Here is a 12090-nt window from a genome sequence, read left to right as displayed (position 1 = left end):
GCAGCATCATTATTTGACAAGATGCACATTTCACCATTTGCCTGCCTTACTCCTGCCAATGCCCATGAGGATATTGTAAGTTCAAAAGATGCACCTGGCTAAGTTCTTCAACTTTCAACAGAGATGCTTTGCAGAATTAACATTTCGAAGAAAGCATACAGGCAGTCCTCGCTTAACAACCACAACTGGAACTGGAATTTTGGTTGCTAAGCAAAGTGGTCATTAAATGAATACGACCCAATTTTACAACCTTTTTGCAGCTGTCATTAAGCGAATCACCACAGGCATTAAGCAAACCATGTGGTCATTAAGCAAATCACACAGTTCCTCATTGATTTTGCTTGCCAGAAGCTGGCCAGGAAGGTTGAAAATGGCAATTTCATGACCACCGGATGCTGTGACATTCATAAATGTGAAACGGTTGCCAAGCACCCAAATCGTGATCACATGATTGAGGGGATGCTGCAACAGTCATAAGTATGAGGACAAGTTGTAGGTAGGTTTTTCAGTACTGTCGTGAGTCTGAACTGTCACTAAAAGAATGGTTGTTAAGCAAGGACTACCTGTAATCAAGGATTTGGCAATGGGAGGGGGATTGGTACTTAACAGAATGATGCAAGTAAGCTATAGTTTCTTCACTTGAATGGTAAGAAAGCAACTTACGCATGTACTCTGAGTAGTATTGAAGGAAGTCCTGAGTGTAGAAATAACAGTGTGTCTGTGTTTATGTCTGCATGTATAGGGGGTGATCTTAAATTAAATGGAAAGAGAAATATGACAGTCTATAGACTTTTCATTTCTTTTTTTATTTTTAATCCATTGGGGGTCTGGGTTGTTTTTGATACTATCTTTTATCCAGCTTTCTAATTCTGTCTCTTCAGGGGATATCTTTATAAAGAAGACAGGCTTTTTTTGACGAACATTTTGATTTTTTTTGTTAAAAGGAAGCATACATCTCCAATAAAAAGAAAAAAGAAAAATACATGATATAAACTGAATTGCAAATAGAAAAGCACAGGAGAAGAGGCCAAAGGATGCTCTGTTGAAAGTTCACAAAGTTTAATTTGTGAATTAAATTATATTATTTATAACACTTGGTTATAATTGGGTACACAGTATGCTATCTAGCCTTCCAGCAAAGCTGTAAGCAGGAAACCTAAAAACCCACATGGCATCTGCTTTGTGTCAGTGTTGGAAGTCAATTCATAAAATTCCTTTGAAAAAAAGGAATTTTTTCAAGAGAAAAAAAGAGAAAAAGGAAGCATTAATGCTGGATTCCAGATCTATTCCAGTACTTTGATTCCTCCCTCCCTTTTGTTCTCTGAGGCTTCCAAAACTATTGACTAACTTGTTCATTTAGGTGCACCTTAAAGCTTCCCAACTATCACAAGTTCATTTTGAAAAGTTGGGAATTATGGATGCCCAACCCAGGGTTGGGAGTTTACAGGGACAAATTTGTGGCTAGTCAAGAAAAATGGAAGAACACATGAGGGCATCAGCAATCATCTATCTGTGCTTCCTAATGCACAGAATTATTTAAGCCTGTCCATCCCATGGTCATTAAGAATGGTGCACAGTTGCTAAAACAAACAAACAAAAAAAATCAGTTTTCTTTTTTATTCATGTTAGTAGGAGAGTAGTTGGGTAGACATTTTAAAACTGCTCTGAAAAAAAAAAGTTGAACATTTATAACCATTTCCATTTCTTATCTTTCATAACATATAAAGGCTGCATCATACTCTAGTGCTTCTGTAATTTTTCCAAGAACCAGTTTTAAATGCAAATCATCCTACTTTTACTCTTTGACATGCAAAGTTCTCTAATATACTGAAAAGTAATTATCACAATGTGCATGGAGTTTTCAGTAGTTTACCTTCTTCCTACATTTTTTTCCCCCTGACGAAACACTAATACTACTGGACTTTCATTTGTACCACTACAAAGTCTGGTGGGAAAGGAGCTTCCAACTCTTCAGCTAATAGAATTTTTAGAGGAATCCATTCTCATTTCTATAAGCCTGAGCAATTTTGCTGCTCTCTGTTTTGGTTACTTGTTACCCAAAAGTCACAAGACTGAGAAATGAGTCAGATTTCAGAAGCAGACTGAAAATGGCCTTTTCTCTGTCAAAATCAGAGTGTGATTGGCACAGAGTACAAGTACTTACTCACAGGAGGATCACAGCTGTTGAGGCTTTAGAAGTTGTCCAACAGGTATCTGGCAACAGAAAGCCCCACAGGAAGTCATGGAAGGGGCTAAGCAGGGAATGTCAAGAGTTTTGGATTCAGAGGCCTGCCAGACCTCCATCATTCTCCCATCTGGAAGAACTTTATACCAAAACATGCACTCATTTTTTTTTTCAGTTGAAGAGATTAGAATATGCAAATGATAAGTGTTTTGTTTGGGAAATGTATATTATGTAGACTCATTTTAAAATTGTTAATGAAATCAGTTTCTTCATCACTCACATATACCAAACGGATTCTGAATGCAGTCAGTTCTAACTTCTTCCGAAAGTCACCTGAGTCCCTGTGGCTGTTCTACAAATCAGTCTTGTCAGAAATGCAGTAGGTTATTCTCAAGTACAAACAGTAGCTGTTGGCCAGTTTGCCTTCAGACTGATTATTCTGAAAGCATTCTCATTCCCTTGTGCATGTGATGCAATAAATCTGCTGAACACCGGATGGATTTAAGATTCACTAGTGGAATATCTGGAGCAGAAATCAAGAACATTTTCCTCTCTCAGGACAATTATTGCTGACATAAAAGTTGCCATTCTGCAACAAAGGAATTTGAAAGTGAGATTGTAGAGCTAAACTGCCAAACCTGAAATGCTCAAGTAAGTTTGGTCCTATCTATTTGGCCGTGATCAGAGAAAAAAAAAATGCTGTTCCATTAATAGTATTAATTAATGGAATTAATAGTGTTGATTATTGTCGTGGTGAATAATCACCACATTCATTTTGAGAACATTTAATCAAACTGTTACAGTTTTTGTTCACTTTTTATTGCCGCTCACCTCCAAATTTAGTATGCTTGATCTACAGATAAAAAGGTAAAATTAAAGCTATGGAGAAGGAGTTTGAGACAGAAATAGAGACAGAGACTGAAATGGAGATGGAGACAGATGGAGAAGGAAATGGAGATGGAAATGGGAAGTGGAAATAGAGATATACATGATGATGAATATTTCATGTAACTGATGAGGTTGACTATAGACCAAGAAAGCTTATATTGTAATATATTTGTGGATCTTTCAGATCTTACAAAATATTCTTCATTCTGTCTGAAGAATAACACAATAGACTAACACAGTTACATCTTTGGCAGTCTTTACCTAACAAGTGACTGTAGGTGTTCTGGCTTCTGGTACCGTTTTCTTTATTCATGTATGATTTAATACACTGGAAAATGACCCCTGCACTTTGCAGTTGGGCCAACTTGCTAGCAGAACTGTTGGTTATTCCTATGCAGGAAATAGGTTAAGAAGGCCATTATTTACAACACCATTCCAGATAACCTGCTTTTGTTTTAATAGTGATTTTTCATTTCCAGTTGAGAACTCTGTCATAAGAGGGCTCAATAAATTATGGCTGTAGTTTCTTCCATACTAGCTACAATCTCTAGTGGTGAGATACCACCCATAAATTTTCTTGACATAAACTTCTATGGTTTCTGAATTTGCTTTAAAAAAAAGCCCAGCACATTCTTATATTTTTCCCTTCCAGACCCAGAGGTGTCCACTGGATTCTGTAAATGAGATTCTGTAAATAACACTAAATGATATTTAATAATAACATGTCATGGTGGAGTAAAAGAAATAGACATGGAAAATGCATCTAACTTTGAACTTTTCTACCCATATTCGAATTGAAACTAATTTATCCGTTGACATTTGCATTGGTCTAATCAGGGATGCACAACTTTTTGGAGATGCCATTGGTTTTTCAGTGGCATGCCAATATCATATTTTGAAGAGGTAGATTGGATCAGATAAATAAATAATCATTAGGATTTAAAATTGATAAGAAGGAAGATAATTGAAGAGAAGGAAGATAGATGCTTTTGAACTGTGGCATTGGAGGAAAATTCTGAGAGTGCCTTGGACTGCAAGAAAATCAAACCAGTCCATCCTCCAGGCAATAAACCCAGACTGCTCACTTGAGGGAATGATATTAAAGGCAAAGCTGAAATACTTTGGCCACATAATGAGAAGACAGGACACCCTGGAGAAGATGCTGATGCTAGGGAGAGTGGAAGGCAAAAGGAAGAGGGGCCGACCAAGGGCAAGGTGGATGGATGATATTCTAGAGGTGACGGACTCATCCCTGGGGGAGCTGGGGGTGTTGACGACCGACAGGAAGCTCTGGCGTGGGCTGATCCATGAAGTCACGAAGAGTCGGAAGCGACTGAATGAATAAACAACAAAAAATTGATAATTTTTGCAACAGTGATGGAAGATTGGAAGACAATGGGTTCATAGTAAAATTTTTAATAGAATTTTATAGAATACAGGGATGGCAAAGTACAAAACTGAATTAATCCATGTACAACATTATGGTTTATTTTAAATTTTATGGACTATTGAGTGCTAGAGGGGATGAAACATTGATTATCATTTTATACTTTTCTCTAATTTTTATGGATATAATATATGTTATTGTTTATAAAATATTTTAAAGAATTAAGCCTGGAAAAATGAGAAATGAAGGAAAAAGAAAGATTGCCAAATTTTCAATTCCTTAGGAAGAAATAATGCAGTATAGTTATTGTCAGCGAATTTTCTGCTGGCAAATATTTGCATTTTATGAATTATGCCACAATAAAAAGATGTTAAAATTCTCATGGATGAAGTGTAACATTCTTGTATTTAACTTCATTACACAGGGGCAGAAGGATATATCTTCATTTCATAGTCATCTGCTTGCTGATCGGCATGTTACTTAACTTCCTACATTTTAGTGGAAGCTCAGGGGAAAAACCTCTTGAGGAATCTCTTCTTACTTTCTTATCAGACCAGGAAGAGTGAACAACAGAAGAGGCTCCAGAGAAGTGAAGACATATGTAGTACATTTTCTATAGCTGAGCTTGATTTCTGGTGCCAGCAACCATGCAATTTTCTTAAGACTGTTACAGAAATAGTATGTAACTGCCTCCTCCTCCTCCCTCTGGAAACAGACATGGAATTCCTAGGCCTTCTGCAAATATTAACCAGTGTTAACTCTGATTACTTTGTGAGATCAACTAGAGTGGGCAGGATGCTGCATCTGCTGAGAGTTGGCAGATAACCAGTAGAAAGGAAATAATAAATCCATAGGGAACCCCCAGACATTTTGCAATTCTGAAAACTAAATGCTAGTCAATAAAAGCGAAGAAGTGGTTTTTGCCATTTGATTTTAATTCTCCCATGTGTGGCCCCTATGCTCAAAATAAAAAAAAAAAGTAGTACTTCAGTTGGTTTGAAAATTTGGATGGTCAGAATGTTCTTTGGACAGGTTGGTATTTAGAGGTGGGAATGCTACGACACTCTTTAAAACCATGGCTTGTAGGAAGGCACGGTGGCTGGGTTCTACATAAGGTTATATCACAATGTACCAAGCCACAAACCAACCAACTATATTATGTCTAAGTGCCATGGCTGAACTCAGCCATTGTATCTTTTTTTGCTTAGGTAAATATTAACCTGGTTTCTCTGTCATATTAACTGTAACAAAAAAAGGAGGGGAGGGGAGCTAGTGTATTTATTTATTTTATTTATTTAAATAACTTATATGGCAGCCTATCTTACATAGTGATCCTAGGTGGCTCACAGCTGCCAATAAAAACAACATAAAAAACATTTTGTACCCTTCCCACCAAGTGCCGGGGCCACCCACACTATTAACCCCTTGGCCTCAACCCCATCCTACCCCAATGCTTGAAAGAAGAGCCATGGATCCATGGCCTTCCAGAAGGCTAAAAGGGATGGGAGGCTATTCCAAACACTAGCAGTTATCTAGTGTTATGTGCTTTTAAGTAACAAATGATGGGATTCACTAAACAAGGCTAGGAATCAAACCTGAACCTCCTTTTGAAAACTTCCAAGGGAATTTAAGTAGGCTTTCTACAGTTAACCTTAAATCAGTAATCAGCCTAGGATTAAGAGTCTGGAATGCAAGTGTTTGCACTTAAACCAGCACCTCACTGAAATACAGCAAGACAAGTAACGCAGTATTAGTAATAATAGTAATTAGTAAAGTTTATTACAGTAAGGAGATCCACCAAAATAAAAATTTAGAAAGCTCTATTTAAGCAGGGTTACAATTTATTTATTTATTGTTCAGATTTCTATCACCGCCCATCTCCTCCCAAAAACAATTATTAGTTTAACAAGACAAAAACAACATGGATTTTAGAAAATGAAGAAAAATAGTGAATGGATAAGAAAGAAAATAAGAAAGAGAAAGAAAAAAGAAGAAAAAAGAAAAGATGATAAAGGATGATAAAGAAGCAGTTTCTGATCTTAACAGCAGTTATAAATGCATTTATATTTTACTCTCTCTAATATTAAATCATAATTTCCTTCTTTCCATTCGCTACTCTTTCTAACTGTCAAACCCATAAATCACAAGTTCAATTTTTTTCTTTGTTCAGCGAAAAGTCCATAAGGGGTTTCCAGTCACTAATAAACGAGGTCTGTCTGTCATAGTTTTGGTTTAACCTGGGGCACCTCTAAAACCCCATTTTGAATTAACAGATATGCAGTTCTGCTATACATATGCATACATATTAATTGAAATCAGTCACTGATAACTCAGTAATTGTGTATAATCACATCTTGTGTGTGTGTGTATGTGTGTGTGTGTGTGTGTGAGAGAGAGAGAGAGAGAGAAAGATTTAATTAGTGTCTTTACTAGTAACCTAGCATAGAACGAACTGTGGGGGTGCTGCAATGCCAACAAACTCCAGAAATTTCTTTAAAATGCCCCCCCCCCCACTTGCTTAATGTGCTGCTCCAGAGAGCTGGTGCCAGAATGTCCAGCTCTGCATTTAGAAATAAAAAGCAAGCAAACATATAAGGGAGAACTTTTGTAGGCACTGCACTCCTGGCAGCATTTATTCCTTATTGCTGAGCCCATATTTCCCACAGGCAATTACTTCATTGTGTTGATTTTACAGCTGTGGATTTTGTTTCTGCAGTCTCTTGCTTTACTCTTGTATTGTAATTCTTGTGCAATTAATGATATGTTGTTATCTTGAAAAAAAACCCAAAGTGTAAATGGAAACAAAATTAATATTTTACAGAGCGTTATGTCTTGGCTCACAACACCCACAGAAACCTTTTTACAGCTGGCTGGCTGAAATACACAGTATCAGGGAGCTGATGAGAAAGCATTAAGATTACACACTTTGTGGATCAAAGCTATTTTTCATAGTCTTCATCTCTTCTCTAGAAGTCACAGCTGCTCCTGGAAAATTATTAATTTATTCCTCCTGGGAAGATTTGAGCTTTTTCTTAGTTCATCTTCAGTTTATACAAAGTGGGGAAAATATATCCCTGCCCAATGAAAGCAAAGTCTTCAAAAGACTTTGAATAAATTTCAGTTTTTAAAAAAAACAATTGGGATAATTCTGCTCCTGGAGTTTTAATCTCCATGGACCTAGTTCAATTCATGTTGATCATAGCTACTCGATTTGCGTTTTTGCACCAGCAAAGGCTCCTATTGTGCATTTTAAAGGAACCAGAAAAGAAGAAGCCATTTTAGAAGCATGCTTGAAGAAAATGAATGGTTGTTGGTTAAAGTGTACAATAGAATTGATTTTCAGCTCTTTAATTCCTGCAAAAGCCAGCAGGGCTAAATTTCTTCATATCACAGCTAAAGATGCAAATTTATGACTATTTTATCAGGAAAAAAGGTGGGGTTTTTTTGAAGTACAGTATATTTTATATGTGTTCTAGCTATCTTTGACAAATAAAGAAATAAACATATTTCAGCATGCAACCAGCAGCCAAATGTAGATAATACTTGAGTTTAATGCATAACTTAATCCAGAGATATGCATCTGTCTTTTGGATGGAAGTTACTTTTTTTGTAGCTTTCATGCAAACTTGGCTATGCCACCTGGCCTGGGATGGGATGGGATGGGATGGGGGGACAGCAATTCATGTGAGTGGTTGGCTCCATGAGGGTGCCAAGGTTAAGATCTCCCCATCTTGAATTTTATATTTTACATTCTGTATTTTATATTTATACTTTGTATTTATATTTGTATTTTTAATGTATTTATATAGAGTTATTAGAGATTTGTCATTTTTTACTACTGTAAGCTGCCCAGAGTCCTTGTACATGAGATGGCACCAGAGAAATTTAATGAATAAATAAATAAAATAAATAAACTTGCTCAATTCACACCTTGCAAATCTATACGTGAATCAGTAGGATGAAATATTTTAAAGTGTTGTTTGTAACCTCCCCCACCCCAATATGCACAATCGTAGAGAAAACTATATTAGAATACATTATAATAGAAAATCATCACTTGCAAAAAGGTATATACACCGAAAAAAGACACAAAATTTTACATTAGGAGAACTGTACATGGTAAAATCTGCATGTGTTTATGCTGACTTGTTAACTCTCCAAATTCCCAACTCATTAAAAGAAAGTTAGCAATGGGGGAAGGAGAAATTGACTGTGATGGTGACTCAATTCAATTTTTCTTTCCCTCAGAGTATAGACTTTATGATCTGATGTTGATTTTATTATGTTCCCACAAGTTTGTGTTGAATCTTAGTGACAACATAAGTTGATCTTTTCCGGGATGTTCCCCAACTTGGTCCTTCAAATGTTCCAATGGCACATTCATTGCCTCTATAATCAAGCCCATCCACCTTGCTACTGGTTACCTTCTTCTTTTTCCTTCTACATTTCCTGGCATTATACATTTCTCAAGAGAGCTACGTTTTCACACAATATGTCCAAAATATTATTATTTGACCTTGGTCTTTTGTGTCTCAAGTAAGAACTCTGGATTAATTTGTCCTATGATCCATTTGTTTGCTTTCTTGCCTATCCATGGTATTCTCAGAAGTTTGTTTGTTTTTTCCAACACTACACTTAAAAAATGTAAATACTCTTTATTTACATTTATAGTCCAACTTTCACTTCATAGAGTGTCACAGGGAGGACGATTGCCTGCACAATTCTGATCTTTCTAGGTATAGACGTGTTATGACATCTGAATATCTTTTCCAAGGACTTCATTGCTGTCTTACCAAGTACTTGTCTGTAGCATATGTCCTGACTACTATTTCTTTTGCTGTTGATGGCCAATCTTTTCAAGCAATTGAGTGAATTAACATTTATTATAAACAGAACAGCTAAAATGTGAGACATATAACATTTATTATAAACAGAACAGCTAAAATGTGAGACATAAAGCTCTCAAGGCAAAGACTAGTATTTCAGCACAGGAATTGCTAAAGCATACATAACATGATGATAGTATTTATCCATGGTCTATATGAACAGGACTTCTGGTGTTTACTGGAAACTTCAACCCCAAGTCTAGCTTTAGCTGCAGTAGAGGTCTTAGTTGAAAGAAAAATGGCTTCTTTTTTTGTCATGCAAGTTACTAAGTAGTTGGACTGAAGCCATCTCAACGTTGCTTATTCAGTGGGCCATACAGTATACCAATAGTTACCTAAAAGATCCCAAATGCCAACATTTCTCTGAATGACTAAGAGGTAAACGAGGTGTAAGGTCAAGGCAGAAGCCACTGATGAAGATACTCTTCTATAACAATTCATTGTTATGTTCTGCTGACCATTTGTTATTTCTACTGTATTTGCAGGAAAGAATTCTATATACATTTTTATAAAAAGAGCAGATAATGGTCACATAACTGCAATCCAGCTCAGACAGAATTCATAAAAATGTAACCATTCTTGATATTCTATGGTAATTCAAAAAATTAAGTGGACCTGAAGCAGAGCAATTAACTGGGTGAAAGCAACCATGATCATTATAAAAAAGTAGTGAATCTCTTTAAAATAAAAGGGCAATTTTTGCTCATTTAATTTGAGGAGGGAGAGGGGGATTGAATGAAACTTATGGGGAAATCAATTCAAGAGGATAATATAGAAGTAAATATCCAGAGAAACAATTAACTGGCACTTAATTTTAAAAATAATTCATGAACACCAGTAAGTTACAGAATTGGACAATCAGAGAGATAGGTTGAGAATTCAACACTTAAAAGCAAGTATGTCTTGGCAAGCCAGATCGTTATGTGAACAGAAACAAATGATGGGTCCTAGATTGCATATACAGAAGCCTCAGTGAATGTATATGACACATGCTGTATATACAAGTTAAATCAATATGAAAAGGATGATGCTAACAGCTGATACACGTTTCCAACTTTTGGGATGTTGTTTACATTTTTTTTCAGATCCACCAAGCAGATAAATAATATATCAATGAATAAATAAAATACAATGAAGTGAGATAAGACTCAATGAAAACCACATATATATTAGGAAACTATGCACATAAATGTACATTATATTTAAGAAAAAGACTAAAAATTGAAGCCTTAAGCATCTGCCATATGTTTAAGAGTCAAATACAAGCTGTTATGATATTTTATCATGAACTGGCTTTTTATTGTTGTTGTTTTCATGAGTGAAGGCTAAAACACTTTTAAAAAGTCTTGCTTCTTTCAAATACTTGTCCAAGCAGCTTCCTCAGCCATTTTCCATTTTGAAAATAAAAGATATGGAAACAATCTCACTCTGATATGTTTTCAGATGTTGCTGAGAAGCCAAATATCACATTCATTACCATCACTTCAGATCAATTCACTGGAGGATGAAGGCTTTTTCAGCTGCTTTCCAATTATTTCAACATTCCACAAGTCATTTCCACTTAACACCATCATCTGTTACATCATCTGCCCAGCATTCTGGGAAGCCTTTTCTAGGTCCTTTAAGGTCAATTGGCATCCTACTGAAGTCTATTGTTACTCAGTGTTGATCTGTTTGTGGTGCAGCTCATTGTCACGTCTATGAGGCTATTCATTTCATTTTGTCACATACTCTTGTCTGTTGGCAGATCCATATATTTCCTTGTCATGTCATGCCATATTATAAGTATCATTCCATGCTTCTTTGTGTAGCTTTCAGCTTATGTACTTCCTTTGCAATTAATGTTCAAGTTTTGCAATCATATGGCAGCACAGATAGTATATACTGGTCAAACACTTTCCTCTTTAAATTGGTTGGTAGGTTGCTTCTGCTTCAGCAAAGGATCATTACCTTGTCGTGGTGCTGGAGCTTGAGCACCTCAGTGATGCCATGAGCTAAACCGTGAAGGGCCACCCAAGACGTGAAGGTCATGACGGAGAGGTCAGACTAAATGCGATCCCTGGGGAAGGTAATGGAAACCCACCCCAGTATTCTTGCCGTGAAAACTAAATGGATCAGTACAACCAGAGATATGTCGGTATACCATCGGAAGATGAGACCCCCAGGTCGGAAGATGGTCAAAATGCTACTGGGGAGGAACAGAGGATGAGCTCAACTAGCCCCAGACGTGATGACGCAGCTAGCTCAAAGCCAAAAGGACGGCTAGCGGCCGACGGTGCTGGTGGTGAACGGCGAATCCGATGTTCTAAGGATCAACACACCATCGGAACCTGGAATGTAAGATCTATGAGCCAGGGCAAATTGGATGTGGTTATTGGTGAGATGTCAAGATTAAAGATAGACATTCTGGGCGTCAGTGAACTGAAATGGACTGGAATGGGCCACTTCACATCAAATGACCACCAGATCTACTACTGGATAAGTAGGGGGGACCACAGAAGAAATGGAGTAGCCTTCATAATTAATAGTAAAGTGGCTAAAGCAGTGCTTGGATACAACCCAAAAAACGACAGAATGATCTCAATTCGAATTCAGGGCAAGCCATCTAACATCACAGTGATCCAAATATACGCCCCAACCACAAATGCTGAAGAAGCTGAAGTAGAGCAGTTCTATGAGGATCTGCAGCACCTACTGGACAACACGCCTAAAAGAGATGTTATTTTCATCACAGGAGACTGGAA

This window comes from Candoia aspera, chromosome 9, assembly GCF_035149785.1.
Source record: "Candoia aspera isolate rCanAsp1 chromosome 9, rCanAsp1.hap2, whole genome shotgun sequence".
Classification (NCBI taxonomy): Eukaryota; Metazoa; Chordata; class Lepidosauria; order Squamata; family Boidae; genus Candoia; species Candoia aspera.
This window is presented reverse-complemented; position numbering follows the sequence as displayed.